General features: G+C 44.0%; 1 protein-coding gene and 1 non-coding gene across 5 annotated transcripts in view; both read right to left on the bottom strand.

The window, feature by feature from the left end:
* LOC126365875 (voltage-dependent calcium channel subunit alpha-2/delta-3) overlaps nucleotides 1–24,697 on the bottom strand; it is an 859,858-nt gene that overhangs the window by 497,772 nt on the left and 337,389 nt on the right. The window lies entirely within an intron of this gene.
* Trnas-cga (transfer RNA serine (anticodon CGA)) lies at nucleotides 22,173–22,247 on the bottom strand. The gene has a single exon. It is a non-coding gene; the product is annotated as a tRNA-Ser (tRNA).

Here is a 24,697-nt window from a genome sequence, read left to right on the forward strand (position 1 = left end):
TAGCATGCCTGGCTGACAGCTTTTCACTCCAGCGTCCGCCCTCACTCCAGTTATCATTGCAACCACCTGACACCAAACTGTCTCCGTATTGTTTGCCCCGTTCCATTACAATGGGACAAAAAGAGCGTTTCAGTTATCAGTGTCGCCATCTTGTGCAGACTGCATGACGTCGTAATATTGACATCGACCAACGGTTTCTCAACTGAACAGTCGATGCACGACCATTACGTTAAATTTGTGCACAGATCTGTGACGAGATGGAACGTACTCCATCTCATCACGGAGCTGACCAAGCAACGGATTGGAACATCATGCAGTGATCGCAGCCTGCCCACGGAAGTACTGGTTCTCGTGCATCGACACAGACAGAGCTTGCGTTGTACGTTAAACGCACTGTGTGTAAAGCATTACAGATGTAAACAATGTTTAAGTAACGAAGTCGCTCAGAGCAGTAGTATGAAAGCGCACAGTGTCCATTTCCACCAGCTGAGACTTGCCTCCGTTATCTTGGCGATTCAGTAATGCAGACACAGCGTTGGTAGTCCGCGTACTTTCACCCAGCCTCAAGTTCAAAGCGATGATGAGTCTGTGTCACTTGAACGATTTGACAGCAAATTAAATCGTATTTATTCCGTACAGTGCGCAAACCTGGCATCTATCGACACAATACTGTGAAATTGAATCAGAGGTAGCTGGACTCGTATCATTCATTTTGTACTGCTTGATAATATCAACTGTTTTGGTCGTTATTTTTGTTGTTGCTCACGAATTTCACAGCTCTTATTTCCAATCGCGTTGTCCACTGCCAAGTGGAAATTTCATAACTGTACTTTATTAAAATGGCATGTAATGAAGCCTGATCATCACAACCGTAATCAGTAAATTGGCTCGCTTACTTTTAATTAACTGCTGATCTGCAGCTTCGCCCAATGACTGCCTCATTAATTCTCTGAAAATGGTTAATTATCAGCAAGTACAGTAACAGCTACAACTCATTGCTCTGCCGGGTCAAATTTAATATATTCATTCATTCATTCAATATTGCATTTTCTTGCCGATTTGCCTTGTATCTCTAGTGTATACCTCGTGTTCGAATGAAAGTATGTGCGTGCGTGTGTGTGTGTGTGTGTGTGTGTGTGTGTGTGTGTGTGTGTGTGTGTGTGTGTGTGTAGAAGCTTATGCTACTCAAGTGAAATTTAGTTTCTGAAAATTGCATGTGTTGAATAACTTTAAGGAAAACATCCACTGAATTTTTGTGGAGTAATGCGTAAGCTGAAGCCAGACTCAGTGAGATATTTTGGATGCAGAGAGTTTTATTTTTGTTTGTAAATTCGAATTTGGTGATTGTGTCGTAACGAAAGTAGACAGATGAGCGCAGGAGTGAAGGATTCTACGTCGTTTAAAAGACTATTTAGGGAAACCAAATGAAACCTGAAAGTGGACTGTTGGGCAGGAGTTTGAACCCTAAGTCCTAGTCTCTGTTAGTTACACGGCCAATGTGTCAGCAACGAAAAGCATGTCTGTCCAGAGAGTACAGAATGAGGTGACAAGGCATGGGATAGCGATATGCACATGCCCAGATGGCAGTAGTATCGTGTACACAAGGTATAAAAGGCTCGTCCATTGGCGGAGTTGTCACTTGTACTCGGTGATTCAAAAGATTTCCGAAGAGATTGTGGCTGCACGACGGAAATTAACGGACTTTGAACAGCGTGGAATGGTAGTTGGAGCTAGAGGCATCCCATCTCGGAAATCTTTAGGAAATTCAATATTCCGAGATCCACAGTATCAAGAGTGTGCCTAGAATACCAAGTTTCAGGCATTACCTCTCCCCATGGACAACGCAGTGGTTAAACGGCCTTCACTTAACGACCAAGAGCAGAGGCGTTTGCGTGGTTGTGAATGCTAACAGACAAGCAACACTGCGTGAAATAAGGGCAGAAATCAATATGGGACGTAAGAAGAACGTATGTGCTGGAACAGTGCTGCGAAATTTGGCGTTAATCGGCTACGGTAGCAGGCGACCGACGCGTTTGCCTTTGCTAACAGCACATTACCTCTCCTGGGCTTGTGAACATATCGGTTGGATCCTAGGCTTGATTATATGAGTCCCTATTTCAGTTGGCAAGAGCTGATGGTGGGGTTCCAGTGTGGCGCAGACCCCACGAAGCCATGGAACCAAGTTGTCAAAAATGGTTCAAATGGCTCTAACCACTATGGGACTTAATATATGAGGTCATCAGTCCCCAAGACTTAGAACTACTTAAACCTAACTAACCTAAGGACATCACACACATCCAAGCCCAATGCAGGATTCGAACCTGCGACCTTAGCAGCAGCGCGGTTCCGGACTGAAGCGCTTAGAACGTCTCGGCCACAGCGGCCGGTCCCAAGTTGTCCTCAAGGCACAGTACAAACTGTTGGTGGCTTCATAATGGGTGGGCTGTATTTACATGGATTGGACTCGGTCTTCTGGTCCAACTGAACCTATCATTGAGTTGTAATGGTTATGTTCGGCTACTTGGAGACCATGTGCAGCCATTCATGTTCCGAAATAGCTATGGAAGTTTTATAGATGACAGTGTGCCGTGTCACTGGACCACAATATTGCTCTCGACTGGCTTGCAGACTATTCTGGAGAATTCGATCGAACGTCTTGGCCATCCAGATCGCCCGACATGAATCCCAGCGAACATTTATGGGACATAATCGAGAGGTCAGTTCATACACAAAATCGTGCTCAAGTAACTCTTTCGCATCCATGGACGGCTATAGAGGCAGCACGGCTCAATGTTTGTGCAAGGGACTTCCAAAAATTTGTTGAGTCCATGGCACGTCGAGATGCTGCACATTGCTATACATTGAGTTCCGTATGGGACTTAGACTCTGAAATCTTCAAAGTGGAATAATGTAGTCATTCATGGACGTATCAAAAAGATAAATAGATATTCGTAATCAGCATGACAAGTAGTACAAGATAGCGTTTTCAGAAATTAGAATATCATAATTTTCATCCGGACCGTTATGCCGTACGCGTGCTAAAGTAAATCTAAGCGCACGCGTACACGTACGGCATAAGGGGCAGCACAGCAACCCGCAATACACGATATTAAGAGGTATCTCATGACTTTTGTCACATCAGTGTATATTTTAGTTACTGCGACAGGTAACAATTTTGTTGTACTTCGAGTGTCGCAGCATTTGCAGGACGACGCCACTTTTCCACGTAGAGTTCATTACTCTCTGAATAATGTAATGTATTGTTATAGGTAAAGTTCCTATACACCAGTATCGTTTAAAATTCCTAAGCTCACCACAGTGCCTCCATGAAGTCAGGCCAAGTGAGACTAGATGGCAATTCCTTCATAAGTGGGATTGTGACGATCCTGATCGTTAGATTTTGCACCAGTGTCCTCGGCTGTATCGCGAAACATCGCACACTGTCTCATGGGATTAGAGCACGATAAAGTAGTGCTCCTTTCATGGGATGGAGAGATTAAGCTCAACAAGCATTTATTGTCGGGTCATCAGTCTTCTGACTGTTTGATGTGGCCCAACACGAATTCCTCTCTTTTACCGACATTCTCACTTATTTTATAGGTATGTTGTAGCTTCTGTTTTCGCCTACAATTTTTATCTCTACAGCTCCCTTTAGTACCATGGAAGTTAATCTCTGACATCTTAACACATGTGCTAACATCCTGTCCCTTCTTTTTGTCAGTGTTTTCTGTATGTTTCTTTGTTTCGGAGGACCTACTCGATACTTATCACTCGACCTAATATTCAACATTCCTCTGTAGCACCAGATCTCAAATGCTTCGATTCTCTTCCTGGCCAGCTTTCCCACAGCCCTTGTTTCACTAGCATACAATGCTGTACTCCAAATGTACATTCTCAGAATTTTTTTCCTCAAATTAAGGCCAATATTTGATACTAGTAGACTTCTTTTGACCAAGACTGTACTCTTTGTCAGTGTTTGTGTGCTTTTTGTGTTCTCGTTGCTGCATCTGTCACGTGTTGTTTTGATTCCAAGGAAGCAGAATTCTTTCACTTCATCTACTTATTGAAGTTTATCGCTGATACCATTTCTTTTACTTCTCATTACTTTCGTCTTTTGTATGTTTATTTTCTATCCACATTCCTTGGTCAGTAGCCTATTCACTTCTTTCAGTATGTCCTGTAACGCTTCCTCGCTTTGGCAAAGAATAATAATGTCAACAGTTAATCTCAAGTTTTATCTCACTCTTGAAATTATCTTTTATTTATGTCATTGCATCTTCGACGCAACCGGGAAGAAAAATAGGACGCCCCAGAGCATAAGGTCATTTTATTGACAAATGAGGTCACAGATAGTACATCATTCTAGGAACATATGATAACAAATTCAGACCAAGTCACAGTAAAGGGTATCCAAACCGTCGCATCAATGAATAGTGTATCCCGTGTGCTGGCAATGCGGACTCGTATTATCTCTTGCAAACGACAGTAAAGGTTCCGAATGGCATCCTGCGTAGATTATGGCTCTCATCACGCCCTTTTGTGGCAATTTGGCAATGTTTCTTGCAGGCTCTGGAGAACGTGTAAGATTCCGTTTCACCATGTCACGTACATCTTTAATTTACCGGAGATTTGGTGAGCTTGCTGGCCAGGGCAATTGTTTTACACCACAAATTGCACTTTGTGTCATAGCAGCTGTATGTGAACGTGCCTTATCCTGCTGAAAAAGCACTTTCTGCCGAAGAAATGGCAATAGCACGGAAGTAACAATGTAGCGGCCGCTGATTACTTTGCCGTGCAGAAACACAAAATCTAACCGTGACACCCTGAATTCCGAGGTGAGACCTGTGCGTAATGGGCTAATGCACTCTGGAGTAGTGACTGGGTGTTGTGTGACGTCCTTAGGTTAGTTATGTTTAAGTAGTTCTAAGTTCTAGGGGGACTGATAACCATAGGTGTTAAGTCCCATAGTGCTCAGAGCCATTTGAACCATTTGAACCACTCTGGAGTAGGACGCTCACCAGCTGTATGCCGTACACGTGTACGTTTACAAATCGCATAGAGACAGAACCTACTCTCATCACTGAAGGCAACAGGGCGCCCGCCATTCCAATCTCCAGTTGACTGTTTTCACGACTCAGAATAGCCTGCTAGGTGGTGTCTTTGTGGCAGGGTAGCTTGGCCAGAGGCACATATGGTCTTAGCCCTCCTGCAAATAGACGGTTCCCAGTGGTCCTCGGTCACATAGCGGGTGCCAAATGAGCCCAGATTTCTTCCTTGGGTGACGTTCAATGAGCCACCGCTGCTCGCTCAGTGCGTCGATCTTGCCGTGTGTCTATACTACAGTATGTCCAGAACCTAGTTAACCGTGTGGAACATTTGTTCCACGGACTACTACCGAAGACAGCAACACACCACTGGTAGACTGTGTCCAACGTGTGTAGCAGCCCTTCCAGCATGCCAACAATGCGCTCCCCTTTAAACGGTGGCAGTTGTTCAACTTCCTTACTTACTCCTCGGTGGCGCATGGTTGTACCCTACAATGAATGATGCAACAAGTGTTAACGTCTAAGCACAGTTACCGCCTGCAGAGTCAAAGCAGAGGATGCATAGGCAGGCCTCCAGATCGCTATCTGATCGCTGATGACCATGATAAATGAATCACTAGCAGCACAACCCCTCAGTATGCACATGTCACACGGTGGTGCCACTGAATACAGACCATGAGTGTGTTGCATTTTTTTTTTTTTTTTTTTTGCAGTGTATGTAAATATTGAACTGTATGTGAGAAACTCCGCATCTCTCTCTCTTAGACACTTTTTAATAGAGCACATCGTTCTTGGCCTTCCATTCTTATTGACATTCTTATTCATATGACTCAGGCTGCAGGTCCTTAGTTTATGTGGCCGTTCCGCACTGGCCGAGAGCAGGAAGGCAGGCAGTGTCAGTCAAGTAGCTCGCAGATACACAGAATGCGTGCAACAGGGCAGCCTGGCAGGTAATGTTTACTAACTGTGCCCGCCCGAGGGCAAGCAGAGGTGTGTCCAGAAGAGTCCGGCTCCTATTGGACAATGTTGCCACAGCCTGATATAAAGAGTACACTGGCGTCCTAAATTAAAACAACAAACCTCTATTTCCCCTCCCTGTGTCTAGTTCATGGTATAATATACAAACTGTCAACATATGTCGTAAGATCGCATTCTGCACCAAAGATGGCATTCCGGTCAACGGACAAGCACTCCAACGATGACGTCAGGGCTCCTATCAAACGGGGTTGTGTTTGGCGTGTAGTCCCACGTCCACAACTGCTGCGTACACAGTCACAGACGGTGCAGTATGGCACAGACAACACGCCTACCAAACCCTCTACACTGGAGGGCCATAGGAAGAATGGAAGCAGGACAGTCGCAATCTGAAGTGACCCGATGGCTTAATGTGAATCGTTCTGTTGTTTATCGGATGTGGCGACTATTAATAGAGACCGAAACTGTAGCCGCGCGGGGTAGCCGTACGGTCGAGGCGTCTTGCCACGGTTCACGCGGCTCCCCCCGTCGGAGGTTCGAGTCCTCCCTCAGGCATGGGCGTGTGTGATGTCCTTAGGGTAAGTTAGTTTAAGTTAGATTAAGTAGTGTGTAAGCCTACGGACCGATGACCTCTGCAGTTTGGTCCCATAGGAACTTGCCACAAATTTCAAAAAAAAAAAAAAAAAATTCCGAAACTGTATCCCGAAGACCAGGACGTATGACACCAGAAAGAGAGGACCATTAGTTGGCGGCAAGGGCAAGACGGTAACGCCTTAGAACTGCACGGCAACTAGCATCTGACCTGCGAGCATCCACTGGATTTGTTGTATCGAGGCAAACGGCGTATAGAAGGCTTCCACAAAGTGCCCTATGCTGCGGGAGACCTGCTGTATGTGCACCTCTGACGCTTCTTCATAGAAGGAAATGTCTAGACTGGAGTCGTCAACATGCCACCTGGACGATCGAACAGTGGGCCAAAGTTCTTTTCACAGATGAGTCCCGATTTGGTCGCGAATGCAATTCTCGATAGACATATCTGGAGGGAACGTGTAACACAATTTCGAGACGCAAACTTTGTGGAAAGAGACCGATATCGGGGAGGATCCCTAATGGTGTGATAAGGGATTATGTCGACCACTTCTTCACGAAATTGTACCTTTGAATCGACAAGGTTCAACTGGTGTCATGTACCCTGATGAGATCTTGTGCATCTGTGGCTGTTGCGAGGTGCTGTGGTTCCAGACTTAATATTGATGGACGATAATGATCGACCTCAAACAGCACGGGTGGTTAATGTTTTCTTGGAGACCAAGATATTGCACGCATGGTATGGCCTGCTCGCTCTCCCGCTTTGAATCCCATAGAGCACGTCTGGGATGCACGAGGAACGCGGGTTGCGTAACGTCAGCATCCACCAACCATTCTCAAAGTCTTGCGAGCAGCTCTGCAGATTGATGATATCATTCGCAGCGTGCACAATCGTTGTCAGGCCTGTATTGCTCCTAGAGGTGGTCACCCCATTAACACATTAACACGATATGTGTGTGCAAATCCGTGAAGTTGGAAAAAACGAAGAACATTTTTGTAAAACAATAAACTGGTAGCCAAGATCGTAGAAATTCTTTTTATTCCATGATTACCGGTTTCGGCGAAACTAAAGCCGCCATCAACGGATTCCTATGATCCGATGATGGCGGCTTTAGTTTCGCCGAAACCGGTAAACATGGAATGAAAAGAATTTCTACGATCTTGGCTACCAGTTTATTGTTTTACAAGCATCTAGACCGCTCCCACATAAGCACAATGTGCTCCATACAAAGAGGAACATTTTTGTCTACCGTATACATCTTGCAGTTGTTTACATTCTGTATTTTTTACATTGTTTCTACTTTACTATCACCTGTTTATATTGTTTTATGGCAATATAAACGCTATCTTGCAAAATTTGCGATTTTTACCTTAATTTTGGACACTACTGAATATATATCACCGACATTAATTTGTCATATTAGAGCATTCGTAATTATTTTGGTGAGTATTCGCGGAAAATCAAGAAAGTGGTTAGGCCGTATTAACAAAGTAAGGTAGACAGAGATTCCAAAATCTGACACCATCTACATACATTGTCAGGTAGCAGGAACGTCTTCGTATGTGTATCTTTGGATACTGAAAAACACTGCCAGCAAAAGTAAAAGTATATAAAGACCTCTACCCCTTATACAGTGGAATCTGAAATACTTATTCAGAAACAAACTCGCAGGCGAAATTACATAGACAGCTTATATATTTATTTTATAGTGAAACAGGATTGGAGGATTATGTAGTCAATGATACATATACTTGTAAGTGTCGTAAGTGTTCTAATGAAACCGTGCCTCGAAGTACAATTAAGCAGCGGTAGAAATGGGCAAAGAAATGAAATAAAAGGAAGCAAAAGACCAAACAGTTAGTTATACGCCCTTAGTAAACGAATATATGAAAAACTTTAGAAATCGATTTGAACCGCAGGAGGTACTTTGCTGCAGTCGGCAGTGATGTGTGACGAATAATACATCAACTTATATGGGTCGCAAGTGTTCTGTATTTGTATTTCAATAAGTGGCTTGCGAATGGAACCTTGCCTCGAAGTAAAATTAAGCAGCGGTAGAAATGGGCAAAGAAATGAAATAAAAGGAAGCAAAAGACCAAAAAGTTAGTTATACGCCCGTACTATACGAATACACTCCTGGAAATTTAAATAAGAACACCGTGAATTCATTGTCCGAGGAAGGGGAAACTTTATTGACACATTCCTGGGGTCAGATACATCACATGATCACACTGACACAACCACAGGCACATAGACACAGGCAACAGAGCATGCACAATGTCGGCACTAGTACAGCGTATATCCACCTTTCGCAGCAATGCAGGCTGCTATTCTCCCATGGAGAAGATCGTAGAGATGCTGGATGTAGTCCTGTGAACGGCTTGCCATGCCATTTCCACCTGGCGCCTCAGTTGGACCAGCGTTCGTGCTGGACGTGCAGACCGCGTGAGACGACGCTTCATCCAGTCCCAAACATGCTCAATGGGGGACAGATCCGGAGATCTTGCTGGCCAGGGTAGTTGACTTACACCTTCTAGAGCACGTTGGGTGGCACGGGATACATGCGGACGTGCATTGTCCTGTTGGAACAGCAAGTTCCCTTGCCGGTCTAGGAATGGTAGAACGATGGGTTCGATGACGGTTTGGATGTACCGTGCACTATTCAGTGTCCCCTCGACGATCACCAGAGGTGTACGGCCAGTGTAGGAGATCGCTCCCCACACCATGATGCCGGGTGTTGGCCCTGTGTGCCTCGGTCGTATGCAGTCCTGATTGTGGCGCTCACCTGCACGGCGCCAAACACACATACGACCATAATTGGCACCAAGGCAGAAGCGACTCTCATCGCTGAAGACGACACGTCTCCATTCGTCCCTCCATTCACGCCTGTCGCGACACCACTGGAGGCGGGCTGCACGATGTTGGGGCGTGAGCGGATGACGGCCTAACGGTGTGCGGGACCGTAGCCCAGCTTCATGGAGACGGTTGCGAATGGTCCTCACCGATACCCCAGGAGCAACAGTGTCCCTAATTTGCTGGGAAGTGGCGGTGCGGTCCCCTACGGCACTGCGTAGGATCCTACGGTCTTGGCGTGCATCCGTGCGTCGCTGCGGTCCGGTCCCAGGTCGACAGGCACGTGCACCTTCCGCCGACCACTGGCGACAACATCGATGTACTGTGGAGACCTCACGCGCCACGTGTTGAGCAATTCGGCGGTACGTCCACCCGGCCTCCCGCATGCCCACTATACGCCCTCGCTCAAAGTCCGTCAACTGCACATACGGTTCACGTCCACGCTGTCGCGGCATGCTACCAGTGTTAAAGACTGCGATGGAGCTCCGTATGCCACGGCAAACTGGCTGACACTGACGGCGGCAGTGCACAAATGCTGCGCAGCTAGCGCCATTCGACGGCCAACACCGCGGCTCCTGGTGTGTCCTCTGTGCCATGCGTGTGATCATTGCTTGTACAGCCCTCTCGCAGTGTCCGGAGCAAGTATGGTGGGTCTGACACACCGGTGTCAATGTGTTCTTTTTTCCATTTCCAGGAGTGTATATGAAAAACTTTAGAAATCGATTTGAACCGCAAGAGGTACTTTGCTGCAGTCGGCAGTGATGTGTGACGAAGCAACTCAAGTATGCTTTATTTACCCTTGCGTCTAAACAAAGAATATCTTCAAGTTCTTCACCATCCAAAAGACGGAAATTGTAGTCGTCTGTTAACAAGTGTTCGGCTATACTTCTCCTTTGACTTGAGCATTATCATGAGTATTATTTTGAGCAAGGTGTAATACTTTTCGCCTGGTATAGTTCTTTTCGCTTTATAATCAGATCGGTAGTCGAGCTGCAAAACTCTTCAGACTAGGTAAGAGTAAGTTCAGTTGATACTTTATCGCAATGAGTTGAAGATTAACACTCCTAAATGGATGGATATACTTGCTACAAGTGAACATCCGTTACGTATTCTGGTTTCCTTTCGACTGATACTCAATTTATTTATACGTCTGTCTGTTCGTGAGGGGGGGGGGGGGGGGAGGCGCTTGGATGCGAAATAGGTTTGTGAAGATTTCTTTCCAGGGGTGGGAGGCTCTGTCAACTTTTCCCCTCGTTGGGTACTCCCTTGGAGGATGACGTTTCTAAGAATCATTCTACATTAAATAAGGACAATGCAAGAAAAGTTCTTTCGAATTCCAAAAATCTGTATCTTAATGCCATTACTCTCCAAGATAATGTCTGTTGTTAGGCGCCGCAGGGGTTGTGATAACACGGTCAGCCTTGTGAGCTGGACGCTTGCTTGTTCTGGCTGCAATTCAGACCTTGCACACAGTAGGATACGATATTCTATGTCTGTGTTATTCCGAATTACGATGCAATATTCCTTCGGACATGCTTCCATGAGTCACTGCGGAGACTTCAGATGTTATGAAACACATGAAATGTATTCGCAGTTGCTAATAAGGACAACCATCTGCTGTATAAAGGAATGACGACAATGAAAAACTATGCAGGGCCGGGACATCGCGTGGGATCGTGTGAAAAATCGAAACAAGAAAAATAGAATCATTTGAGACGTACTGTTTATAGAAGTATACTCAATGAAAAGCGCCCTATTAGGATAGTGGATGACGAGATTCTCAGCAGTGAAAATGTTATTTAAGTCTTGTGAAAATATATGGAAATAATTCTGCGAAATTGTTAAATAGTAATTGTATTATACACTATTGGCCATTAAAATTGCTACACCATGAAGGTGACGTGCTACAGACTCGAAACTTAACAGACAAGAAGAAGATCCTGTGATATGCAAATGGTTAGCTTTTCAGAGCATTCACATAAAGTTGGTGCGGTGGAGACACCAAGAACCTGCTGACATGAGGAAAGTTTCCAACTGATTTCTCATACACAAACAGCAGTTGACCGGCGTTGCCTGGTGAAACGTTGTTGTGATGCCTCGTCTAAGGAGGAGAAAAGCGTACCATCACGTTTCCGACTTTGATAAATGTCGGATTGTAGCCTATCACGATTGCGGTTTATCGTATCGCGACATTGTTGCTCGCGTTGGTCGAGATCCAATGACTGTTAGGAGAATATGGAATCGGCGGGTCCAGGAGTGTAATACGGAACGCCGTGCTGGATCTCAAGGGCCTCGCACCACTAGCAGTCGAGATGACAGGCATCTTATCCGCATGGCTGTAACGGATCGTGCAGCCACGTCTCGATTCCTGAGTCAACAGATGGGGACGTTTGCAAGACAACAACCATCTGCACGAATAGTTCGACGACGTTTGCAGCAGCATGGACTATCAGCTCGGAGACCATGGCTGCGGTTACCCTTGACGTTGCATCACAGACGGGAGCGCCTGCGATGGTGTATTCAACGACGAACCTCGGTGCACCAATGGCAAAACGTCATTTTTTCGGATGAATCCAGGTTCTTGTTACAGCATCATGATGGTCGAATCCGTGTTAAGCGACATCGCGGTAGACGCACATTGGAAGCGTGTATTCGTCATCGGCAAATTGGCGTGTCACCCGGCGTGATGGTATGGGGTGCCATTGGTTACACGTCTCAGTCACCTCTTGTTCGCACTGCCGACACTTTGAACAGTGGACGTTACATTTCAGATGTGTTACGACCCGTGGCTCTACCCTTCATTCGATCCCTGCGAAACCCTACATTTCAGCAGGATAATGCACGACCGCATGTTGCAGGTCCTGTACGGGCCTTTCTGGATACAGATTGTTCGACTGCTGCCGTGGCCAGCACACTCTCCAGATCTCTCACCAATTGAAAACGTCTGGCCAGTGGTGGCCGAGCAACTGGCCCGTCACAACGCGCCAGTCACTACTCTTGATGAACTGTGGTATCGTGTTGAAACTGCATGGGCAGCTGTATCTGTACACACCATCCAAGCTCTGTTTGACTCAATGCCCAGGCGGCCAGAGGTGGTTGTTCTGGGTACTGATTTCTCAGAATCTATGCACCCAAATTGCGTGAAAATGTAATCACATGTCAGTTCTAGTATAATATATTTGTCCAATGAATACCCGTTCATCAGCTGCATTTCTTCTTGGTGCAGCAATTTTAATGGCCAGTAGTGTATGTTACTTACTATTTGCCTAAACACCAATGCTTTTACCATCTGGCCGAAGCGTGGTTTATGAGTTTTATCTTCTTTTGCACAATTTTTTCTTTCTGTATAATTGCAATTTGCGTTCCGTTATAATGAAGCTAGTTTTCATGCATATCAATGTTCATGGCGATGTGTCTCGTGTACACTGTGTCGTACAATGACGCTATTTTGCAGGCACATTCAGTGCTTTATGTGGATATTGTCATTCTGTCTGTAATATTTGTTGGGAATAGATTTAGTAGTATATCTGGTGCTGAAGAGTTACAGCATGAGAAGCGAAAATGGGGGATGCTCGCAAGAAAGTGTTTCGTAAAGGTTTGAAATAATATGTATTGTTAGTTGGAATTCGCTAAATACTCTCATTCTGAAATAGTGGATGAATATATTCTGCTAATTTGCGCGCCATGAGTTGCACTGCCTCAAGACATGGACACAGCTTTTAGCTGTAATACTACTTACTGAATGGAAGTAAAATGAGCCGCAAGACAGCTGTAATAGGTGATTTCTTTATCGTCACAACAGGTTTCTCTGCCTTACAACAGCATCCTCAGGTGAACTGCATACGAAGGAAAGGATTCCATGTAATACGTATGAACAAAATAGTATACGAGTCTTTTAAAAGAGTTTTAAAAATTTTAAATATTTCTAGAATTTCATGAAAATTTTTAAAATATTTTTATAGAACCTATGTCAGGTATTTAAACAGAACGAAACAACCAAAGTTAAAAGTACTTAATAACAGTCTCACATTAGGGTACCAAAACGCTCCCAGAGTTCGTAATCAGAAACTGGAATTCGTTAAAATAAATAAAATAGGACATCGAGGCGAAATGTGCGGTGACACACTACGGGAAAAATACCATAAGTTCAGTGAGTGAAAATGAAAGACATAAATAAAGAAAGATCGAAATTGGAGCATCCTGCGAGCTAAATGAACAATCCCTCTCTCCCCGATGCTTTCACACACCCTCCCCCGTTCATTCGCTTTCACACTATTAAGACCAAATGTCTTGACAGTAAGGCCGACTGAGCAACAAGCCGGTAATCGTATCCATGTGGAATCCACGAAACAGAGAACACTAAATTAAAACCGCAACATACTCTCATAGTTAATGACACGTTAAAACTTTTTTGTCATGCAGGCTACTTCAATTGAAAGGGCACCTCTGACAGAAATTTAAGATAATAAGATAGCAAAGGATGAAGACAGTTTGACGTAACATCAAACGAGAATCTATACATACCCTGAGGTGGTTGTAAAGGTACAGCACGGAAGCCCTTCAGGTGTGCACTAAGACGGAAAGTCGATGTACGAATGCGGAAGGTTGGAGACCATCTTAACAGTGATAGAATGCATTCAAAGATAAAATAATAAAAAAGTTAAAAATAACAATTGCTCATTCAAGGAAAGTGAATATAATGATGAAAAAAGTAATATATTTATTTATTTTTTATTTATTTATTTATTTATTTAACCTGGCAAGATTAGGGCCATCAGGCCCTCTCTTACATCTAACCAGGCATTCTACTTATTTTACAGTCATATGTTTCAGTAGGCATGTTGAACTACATCTAATACAAAAAGTGAGATAAACAATTAGAAAGGTACACCTCGAAAAATGCATTATTGAAGAGAAAGATTTAAGATAGGAGTGCTGGCGGCAGGGAGTATGAGGGAGACTCATGGTGAAGGGAGGAGAAGAATAGAGAGACATGATGAAACATAATTAAGGAAAATATAAAGGAAAAGGAGACTGCGTGGCTAATAGAGATAGATGAAGAGGAAGGCATCTCAGCAGCAAGATACGAGACGCTAGCTTTGCTATTTGACAGATGAGAGGATTGGCCTTGCACATTAATTTTGTGGAGAATTTTATGCGGATGATAGTAGGAAATGCTTCAACTTCTTCTTAAAAGCCACAGGAGATTGAATTTTCCTCAAGGTAAGGGGCAGTTTGTTCCAGAGGCGGACAGCGGCAACTGAGAAGGAGTTTGCAAAAGTTTTTGTTTTGTGAGTGGGCACAGTTAGGATACCAGATAAGAGTGACCTCGTGTTTCGATTATGATGGCATGACAGGTTTTTAATCTCTGAAGCTAGGTACTGGGGTGCTTGCGCGATGAGGAGTCGGTGAAGTAGACATAGAGTGTGGTAGTCACGCAGTTTGTCTGGCCGCAGCCACCCTAGCTCGGAGTATGAAGCACTAACATGATCATATCGGCGAATGTTGCAGGTGTAACGCACACAGGCATTCATGGTTAGCTCTAGCCGTCTTTTGTTTTCACTACTCATGCCTTGTTGAATCACATCACAATAGTGGAGGTTCGGTAGAACGAGTGCTTGCACGAGCTGGCGTTTCAAGTCCTGTGGGAATATGTTCCGAAACTTTTTGAGAGCATAGAGACAAGCAGACGTCTTTCGGCACACTGCGACTGTATTCTCCGCCCAGTTGAGATGCTCGTCCAAAGTTACACCCAAGTTCTTCACTGTTTTCTGATATGGTATTGGAGTACCTTCGAGCAGAATAGGAGGTAGCCGTTGGCGGAAATCTGAACTTATTAATTTCTGATGGGCTATTAAGATTACTTGCGTCTTTTTTGCATTTAATTTAAGCCCCAGATTTTTCGCCCATGTCACTACTGAAGACAGATCATCATTCATCAGAGCGATTGCAGTGTTTACGTCTTCAGGTCTGACGCTTAGGTAGAGCTGGAGGTCGTCGGCATAGAAATGATGTTTAGAGGAGGACAAAACCGACGAAATATCGTTGACATATAAAGAAAACAAAAGTGGTCCTAAGACTGATCCTTGTGGCACTCCCGAAGAAACATGTTTCCAGGAAGATTTTTCATTTGCGCAGACAACACATTGCTGTCTGTCTTTTAAGTAGCTTTCAAACCATCTCATTGCACTATCAGAGAAATTAAGCTGTTGCATTTTTCTGAGTAATATGTCAAAGTTAACAGTGTCAAAAGCTTTGCTGAAGTCCAGTAGCGTCAATATTGTTGCCTTTCGATTGTCGATGGCATATTTCAGGTCATCAGTTACTTTAATTAGAGCAGTGTTTGTGCTGTGATGTTTACGGAAACCGGATTGAAATTTGTCATATAGACTGAATTCATGCAAGTGTTCAGTGATTTGGTCATGAACAATATATTCCAGTGCTTTGGAAACAGCAGGCAGTATGCTAATTGGTCGGTAATCACTAGGCAGTTGCGGGTTTTCGACCTTAGGGATGGGTCGAATTATGCTTCTTTTCCATGCAGTGGGGTATATTCCGTTCACGAGGGAAAAATTAAATATGTCAGTTAAGACAGGTACTAAGATATCGGCAACATTCTTAATCATGGCTATACCGATACTGTCGTTGCCTATTGCATCAGAAGAGATTCTCATTATTGCTTTTCTTGCCGTATTTGTTGTTACATGTTTTAGATGGAAGGTATCGTTGTCAGTTATCCTGTTTGGAGATTCTTGTGGACGGTAATTATCAGCCGTGCTGGTATTCAGAGGTGCAGAGAAGAATTCATTTAATTCGTTAGCTGACACATGAAAAGTAGTTTCCGATTTTGCCTTTCCGACCCCCAAGCTACGGAGATTCTTCCATAGAGTCGTGGGTGTCAGATCGCTGCATACAAGGGAGCGAGCGTGCCTGATTTTGGCATTGCGAATGCATTGTTTCACTCTGTTCCGTAGCTTTCTATATTCTTCAAAACGTTCGGGTTTCGGATCTGCCTTGAAACGCCTGTGGGCAGCATCCCTATTAGTCATCATTTGACGTAATTCAGCTGTCAGCCATGGAGCAGGAGATTTTCTTACACGGACTGTGCGCACAGGTGCATGTTTGTCATAGAGGGCAGTGAGTTTATCACCAAGTTCATTAATTTTGCCGTCGATTGTAGGTTCTCTGATTATTTGATGCCATGAGATTTCTGAGCAATCGGCTGTTAGAGCGTCAAGGTCAATACGTTTCATGTTCCTACAAGTTATGTAACGCGATTTGATCCTTGGGGGCTGCACAGAGTAGGCCAGGAATATTACATCATGTGCTGAGAGGCCAGGGGCCGATGATTGACCAACATCTCTTACTTTGTCAGTCTGTTTCGTTGCGATCACGTCTATAAGAGTATGACTGTGCGCCGTATGGTGTGTAGGTTGTAATGGAAGAATGTTCATGCTATTGCAACTAAACAATCTTCTTAGGTTTATTGCGGAGGGAGTGTCTCTTAGCAGGTCTATGTTCAAGTCACCCATTACGATGACATGTTCGTATTGACACTGAAGTGAATGTAATTCCGACTGGAAGGAACTCATTGAGCTTATTTTTGGCGGCTTGTACACGACGCCAGTCAAGAATTTCCGACTTTGTATATTTATTTCAATGAACATGAATTAAGCCTCTTTTTCTTCAGCAGGATTTGACGTACATAAGACTTTCGCTTTGAGATCTGTTCGTATATATGCGCCGACCCCGCCACCTCGCTTTTTTGATCTGTCTGCCCTAAGAAGTGTGTACCCTGGGAGATGAATAGATGCAGAGGATATGTGTGGTTTCAACCACGTTTCGGATAAGAGGATTACGTGGTAGTTTAGTTGGTGGAAGAGGAGGCTAAGTTCTTCGTAATGCGCAGGTAAAGACTGAATGTTGCAGTGAGCTGCTAAAACCTCGGACGCGTTCCGCTGAGCAGCCTGGAGTAGGGTGGCAGACTGGTTTGTCCCTTTGTTAGGCACTACCTGCCGCGAGGGGCACTGACCGGTGTTTCCGCCAAGTGACATATTACAGGGGTGTCCGAGATTTTGCGCGCCCTGTTTGTGACTCCGCGAGAGCCGAAAGAAAAGCGACTGCAAGAGATTTCCTGAGGTTGCGGGAGTATAGAAAATGGATTAGTGGTATTCGGTGCAGGGAGAATATGACCAAAATGGTGACAGCTGTGTGTCACTGAGTATCCTATGTCGTAAGAGGAAAAATGTAATTAGAGTATTTGAAACAGCTTAGGGTGGAAATAAGGGAAAGAGGAGTGATTTAAGAGGCCGATGCTGCCAGCAGAGAGAAGTAAGCTTAATATTTAATAGAGTATCGTAGGAAGCTAGAATTAAATTGAAATTTGCTAAAGTGATACTGATAGTGATTTTTGTTATGAACAATTTAAACCGAAGAGATGGTTGACTAATGAACTAAAGGAGAGACCAATAATTGCAATAGAACTATTACAGAATGGAAGAGACTAAACTGAGAAAATGAAAAAAGTATTAGCAGTAACTAAAACTAAGCAATGGCTACAGCTAAAGACACAAAAAAATAGTAAAAAGTTAATACAGTTACAAAAACAATTAGTTGAAGGTACAAATAATTAAAAAGTTAATACAGTTACAAGAACAATTAGTTGAAGGTACAAATAATTAAAAAGTTAATACAATTACAAGACTATATCTGAGTATAGGACTGTTAAGATTTGCAAATGGTGTTAAGTTTGACTTTTGGCTCGAGTAGGTTCACTTAATACTATTTAGTTCTGTCATGTTTGTGACTGTCTTCTTTCCAGCTGCAGTCTTAATGATTACTCTGCCATCCAGAGTCCACACATTCTGAAGACCGAAATGGGATATGGCACTGTTTAAAATCTTTAGCCGCTCGTGTGTCAGATCTTCCCTTATTGTAATCCCTGTCCTTGCTAACTTCTTCTTCTGGGTAAAGATCTCAGCCCTTTTTCGGTACGACACAAATTTAATTATTATTGGACGAGGTTTGGTAGCACCTGGTAGTTTTCGTCCCACCCGGTGGCTCCTGTCAATGTCTGCCTTGGTCACTTCGACGCCTAATTTTTCACGCGCAACCTGTATAAGCAGATTGTCCGTGTCTTCTTCTTTAGTTTCTGCTACTCCAAACAGTCGTAGACTATTTCGCCTTTGGTACTGTTCTAGCTCGTCTGTGGCGGCAGATAGTTTCACTTCCAACTCTCGTGCCTTTTTCTCGTATTCAGACACAGACTTTTTTAGTGCTGTAATTTCGGCAGTATTGGCCTCAACAGTTTCACGCATTTTGGCCAATACTGCTGCCGTTACAGTATCTGATATGGTGCCTGCTATCAGATCGAGATTGTTTTTATCGCGAAGCGCAGCGTTTACCTCAGAGCGGACCAGCTCCGCTATACCGGGAGCCGCGGCCGCACCTTCCGCCAGGAGCAGGCCCGCCGCACCTGCTGCTTCCCCGCTGCTGGACGCGCTGCTGTTGATTCTTCTGTTTACCATTTTCTCGCAGATATTGGAGGAGCACAGAAAAAAAATAGCACTACTACACAGAGCACTGTTGTTTACACGATTTCCACTTGTACTAGACAACACCACCTGCGAGAAACACCTTCGAATTCGACTAAATTTCGCGAGCCGAACTTAACACGTGTTACACTGCAGCCGCCATGCAGTAAAAATAAGTAGAATTACAAAGCAGATGAAATCAAACCCTACTTTTTAGAAGATTGAAGTTATTCAATTTACCACAGCGCCTTAATTCCATCGGGTTATTCAGAGTGTGCAATGGGAGGGTGTTCTTACAGCCCATGATTTCCACCTACTCAGGGATGTTGAGAATTAAAGCTTTTTCCTCACAGTATAAAATTGATAAATTGGAGTGAAGGTTATCAACTATATGTCCCAGGCAGACTTCTAACTGGCCGAATTAAGATGCTCGCGGACACGCGCACTGAATGTCTGCCAGTATGGCCAATATATCTCGTCGGGCAGTCCAAACATTGAACACTGTAAACACCAGATGTATCGAACTTGCAAACAAAAGACCGTTCCTTATGCCTGTAGTTTTGGACAGTGCTCTGGGGAATAAAATATGCTGGAGAGGTACTGTCGTAAGTACGTTTCAAGTCTGATTTTTTATGCCTGTTTGAATACTTTACATAGGATCTATTATAATATTAAAAATAATTTTTTGAAGTACTCGAAAAATTTAAAATTTTTATTTTTTAAAAAAAAGATTCTCATGGTTCAAAAAAAAAAAAAGTTCAATTGTGTGAAATCTTATGGGACTTAACTGCTAAGGTCATCAGTCCCTAAGCTTACACACTACTTAACCTAAATTAAGGACAAACAAACACACCCATGCCCGAGGGAGGTCTCGAACCTCCGCCGGGACCAGACGCACAGTAGATTCTCATGGTATTTTGGTCACATATATTACATGGGATACTTCCCTTCTTATGTAGTTTACCCGAGGATGTTGTTTTAATGCAGCGAAACAGGTTGTGACGATAAAGAAATCACCAATTACAGCTGTCTTGCGGTACACTTTACATCCATTCATTATGAAGGTCAACGGCTGTGGCTGCCCGCTTTGCAAAGTTCTACTTAATACTCCTCTTACTGTGTTAAATCTTTTACAAAAGATAATAACTCGTAATAAGTAAATTATGATAGCATTTTAAAGTTTTAAATTCGGTCAATAATTACACTAAATATTGAAAATCAAATTTTTGTTGCTCCTCTAAGGCGTTAGATAGGCAACCTGCAATGGGGATTGCGCCATGAGCCGGGTTAGCCCTTTAGTACCTAATATAGATGGGGATTCTTTCTAGCGACGATATGAGTTGCAAATGGGGAAAATCACTAACATAAGCGTCTCTGAGGAAGGCTAGATTTTTATAGCCGTGTCCGTGGAATCTAGCATCTAGACAGCGACGAAGATGATTGCTTGTGCGCGAGCTACTGTCGTGAGCATCCACGAAAAGTTCTATAAGAACGTTGAAATCACGAATAGGCAGCAAGGTGTTGGACGTTCACGCTTCTTCATCTTCATGAATGTGGTCATAGGCTTGCCCACTCTCTAAAATTCACCTATGGTAGTAACCAAAGGCACCATGACATCTTGAGCTACATGAACCTTGTTGTGGACCACTTGCATCCCTCCATGCACGATGTCTTACTCGACGGCGAGTTTGTCTTATAACAGGATAACTGTCCGTGTCGTACGGACAGGATCGTACTACAGTGGTTTGAAGAGCATGATAATGAACTCACTTTGAACCTCGGGTACCACACGCACCCGATCTGAACTCGATGGACCACGACTGGGACGCTATCAGGAGCTAGCCGTACGCCCAAAAACCACCGACTTGTAATTTGTAGGAATTATATGACGAGTGCGTAGACATCTGACGTCACGTCCCTCTGGAAATCTGCCAAGGACTTGTCAGATCCATGTGACCCAGAATCGCTGCTGTATCCTGTCCCAAAAATGGGCCAACATGCTTTTAAGTAGAGATCCTTACGCTTTGGCTCATCCGTTAGTTTCCTAAGATCACTACAACAATGAACATCTCTCCACACCAAAGAAATCGTTATATTCCTGCAAAAATGGTAGCAATGAGTTGACACTCATGAAGGATGCTTCGAAGAACTGATATAGTCAAACGAGCTACCACTTTCTGTTTTCGAATTATACTCAAACGTCTTCTTTAACCTTGAACGACCTCTAACAACTGTTGATAAAAAGAAATTGTCCCTGTAATCTGGGAGGTAGTTGCATAAACGAGTACTTCATTTATTAAAAGATAGTGCTGATTGTACCAAAACTGTTCTGGAAGCCAAGTTAAACACGAGAACAGCCATATCTCCTTTGCAAATAGTCTTCAGTACATCGTAACTCAGTGGTGAGGAGAGAGTTCTTCAGGACCATCACTTCGGAATTTCGTGTTGTTTTAGATACTAAAGTCACACAGTCGGACACGAAAAGTGTTCCAGGACCCCATAGATAAATGAAGCAGATAGGTCTTAAGACCCTTCTCGCTGGTGAAAGTGATCTCACTATGTTGAAATACGAGAAAAGTAACGCGTGTTGGCGCTGCAATGGAGAACTACAGCACCCCAGCAGGCGGGCAGGAGGAGGCTGCTTACAGGTCAATGCGCGCATTCGAATTGCGCTGTGCATAGCATTTCAAACCACGGATTGCAGCTGTTTGGAATACCCTTCTCCTTATTTTCAGATACTTTACGCTCAGGTGACAAAAGTCATGGAATATCCTCCAACATCGTGCTGGACTTCCCTTTGCCTGGCACAGTGCAGTAAATCAGGAAGCTGCTGGAAATGTCTGCAGAAACATTGAGCCATGCTGCCTCCATAGCCGTCCATTGTTGCGAAAGTGTTGCCGGTGCAATATTTTGTGCACGAACTGACCTCTAGATTATGTCCCATATGTGCTCGATGGGATTTGCGTCAGTCGATATGAATAGCCAAATCGCTCGCTAGAATTGGCCTGAATGTCCTTCATACAATTGTGGCCCGGTGACACGGAGCATCCATAAAAATTCCACCTTTGTTTGAGAAAAAAATGGCTTTAATCACTATGGGACTTAACTTCTAAGGTTATCAGTCCCCTAGACTTAGAACTACTTAAACCTTGAAACTTCCTGGCAGATTAAAACTGTGTGCCCGACCGAGACTCGAACTCGGGACCTTTGCCTTTCGCGGGCAAGTGCTCTACCAACTGAGCTACCGAAGCACGACTAACGTCCGGTACTCACAGCTTTACTTCTGCCGGTAGCTCAGTTGGTAGAGCACTTGCCCGCGAAAGGCAAAGGTCCCGAGTTCGAGTCTCGGTCGGGCACACAGTTTTAATCTGCCAGGAAGTTTCATATCAGCGCACACTCCGCTGCAGAGTGAAAATCTCTTTCTTCTACTTAAACCTTACTAACCTAAGGACATCACACACATCCATGCACGAGGCAGAATTCAAACCTTCGACCGTAGCGGTCGCGCGTTAGTTTGAGGACATGAAGCCCATGAATGGCTCCAAATGCTCTCCAAGCAGCCGAACGTAAGTTTCCAGTCAATGATCGGTTCAGTTCGATCAGAGGACCCAGTCCACTCCATGTAAACGCAGCCCACACCACTATGGAGCTATCCCTTCTTGCACAGTGCTTTGTTGAAAACTTGAGTCCACAGCTTCATGGGGTCTGCGCCACACCAGAACCCTACCAGTTGAAATCAGGACTCATCAGATCAGCCGTAATGGTTCCAACCGATATTTTCACGAGACCGATGTCGTGTTAGTAGCAAAGGCACACACGCGTCGATCGACTGCTGCCATAGCCCATTAACGCCAAATTTCAAATGGTTCAAATGGCTCTAAGCACTATGGGACTTAACATCTGAGGTCACCAGCCCCCTAGACTCAGAAATACTTAAACCTAACTAACCTAAGGACATCACATACATCCATGCCCGAGGTAGGTTTCGAACCTGCGACCGTAGCAGCAGCGCGGTTCCGGACTGAAACGCCTAGAACCGCTCGGCCACAGCGGCTGGCGCCAAATTTCGCCGTACTATCCTAACGGACATTTTCGTTGTACGTCCCACATTGCTTTCTGCAACTATTTCCCGCAGTGTTGCTAGGCTGTTAGCACTGAGAACTCTACGCACACGTTCCTGCTCTCTGTCGTTATGTGAAGGCCGTCGCCCTCGGCGTTGTCCGCGGTGAAATGTTATAACTGAAATTTGATGTTCTCGGCATACTCTTTGATCTCGGAATATTGAATTCCCTAACCATTTCCGAAAATGAATGTCCTTTGCGTCTAGCTCCAACTAGCATTCCGCATTCAAAGTTTGTGAATTCCCGTCTTGCAGCCATAATCACGTCGGGAACCTTATCACGTGAATCAAATGAGTACAAATGACAGCTCTCCCAATGCACTTCCCATTTTTTTATACGCTGTGTACGCCATACTACCGCCATTTATGTAAGTGCATGTCGCTATCCCGTGACTTTTGTCACCTACGTGTATTATCATCTGTTCCTTAAAGAGCTAAAGTTGTAGCTATTACTTTGGGGTATCATCAGTACATAAATATATCATAATATTTATTCGACGCTAATAAGCTACTATAGCTCTGAAATTCTAATTGTACGTAATACAAACGTCTTCAGTACGTCGCTCCTTGCAGGTCTCAAGTATTAAAGAAAAGACATTTTAACACAATCGCTATTGTTCATTTACTGGATGTCTAGTTTTGGGCTTCGCCCATTTTCACAAGCCTCGTATTACGAGGTGCGACAATAAAGTAATGAGACTGATTTTCTTTGCTAGATATGGCAACCCTGCAGGCCTGCGTAGGCACAGTATCTTTTTACCTTGTTCTATAAGCCACTTCTAGTCCAAGAGGCACATCGATGCCACTGCACAGTCGTGAGTTGTGCTGCAATAAGTTTACACGTTTTTGTGTCTGTTGTTGTTGTTGTTGTTTTCAGTCCTGAGACTGGTTTGATGCAGCTCTCCATGCTACTCTATCCTGTGCAAGCTGCTTCATCTCCCAGTACCTACTATAACCTACATCCTTCTGAATCTGCTTAGTGTACTCATCTCTCGGTCTCCCTCTACGATTTTTACCCTCCACACTGCCCTCCAATGCTAAATTTGTGATCCTTTGATGCCTCAAAACATGTCCTACCAACCGATCCCTTCTTCTAGTCAAGCTGTGCCACAAACTTCTCTTCTCCCCAATCCTATTCAATAACTCTTCATTAGTTACGTGACCTATCCACCTTATCTTCAGTATTCTTCTGTAGCATCACATTTCGAAAGCTTCTATTCTCTTCTTGTCCTAACTAGTTATCGTCCATGTTTCACTTCCATACATGCCTACACTTCAAACAAATATTTTCAGAAATGATTTCCTGACACTTAAATCTATATTCGATGTTAACAAATTTCTCTTCTTCAGAAACGCTTTCCTTGCCATTGCCAGTCTACATTTTATATCCTCTCTACTTCGACCATCATCAGTTATTTTACTTCATAAATAGCAAAACTCCTTTACTACTTTAAGTGTCTCATTTCCTAATCTAATTCCCTCAGCATCACCCGATTTAATTTGACTACATTCCATTATCCTCGTTTTGGTTTTGTTGATGTTCATCTTATATCCTCCTTTCAAGACACTGTCCATTCCGTTC

The sequence above is a fragment of the Schistocerca gregaria genome, chromosome 4 (genome assembly GCF_023897955.1).
Source record: "Schistocerca gregaria isolate iqSchGreg1 chromosome 4, iqSchGreg1.2, whole genome shotgun sequence".
Classification (NCBI taxonomy): Eukaryota; Metazoa; Arthropoda; class Insecta; order Orthoptera; family Acrididae; genus Schistocerca; species Schistocerca gregaria.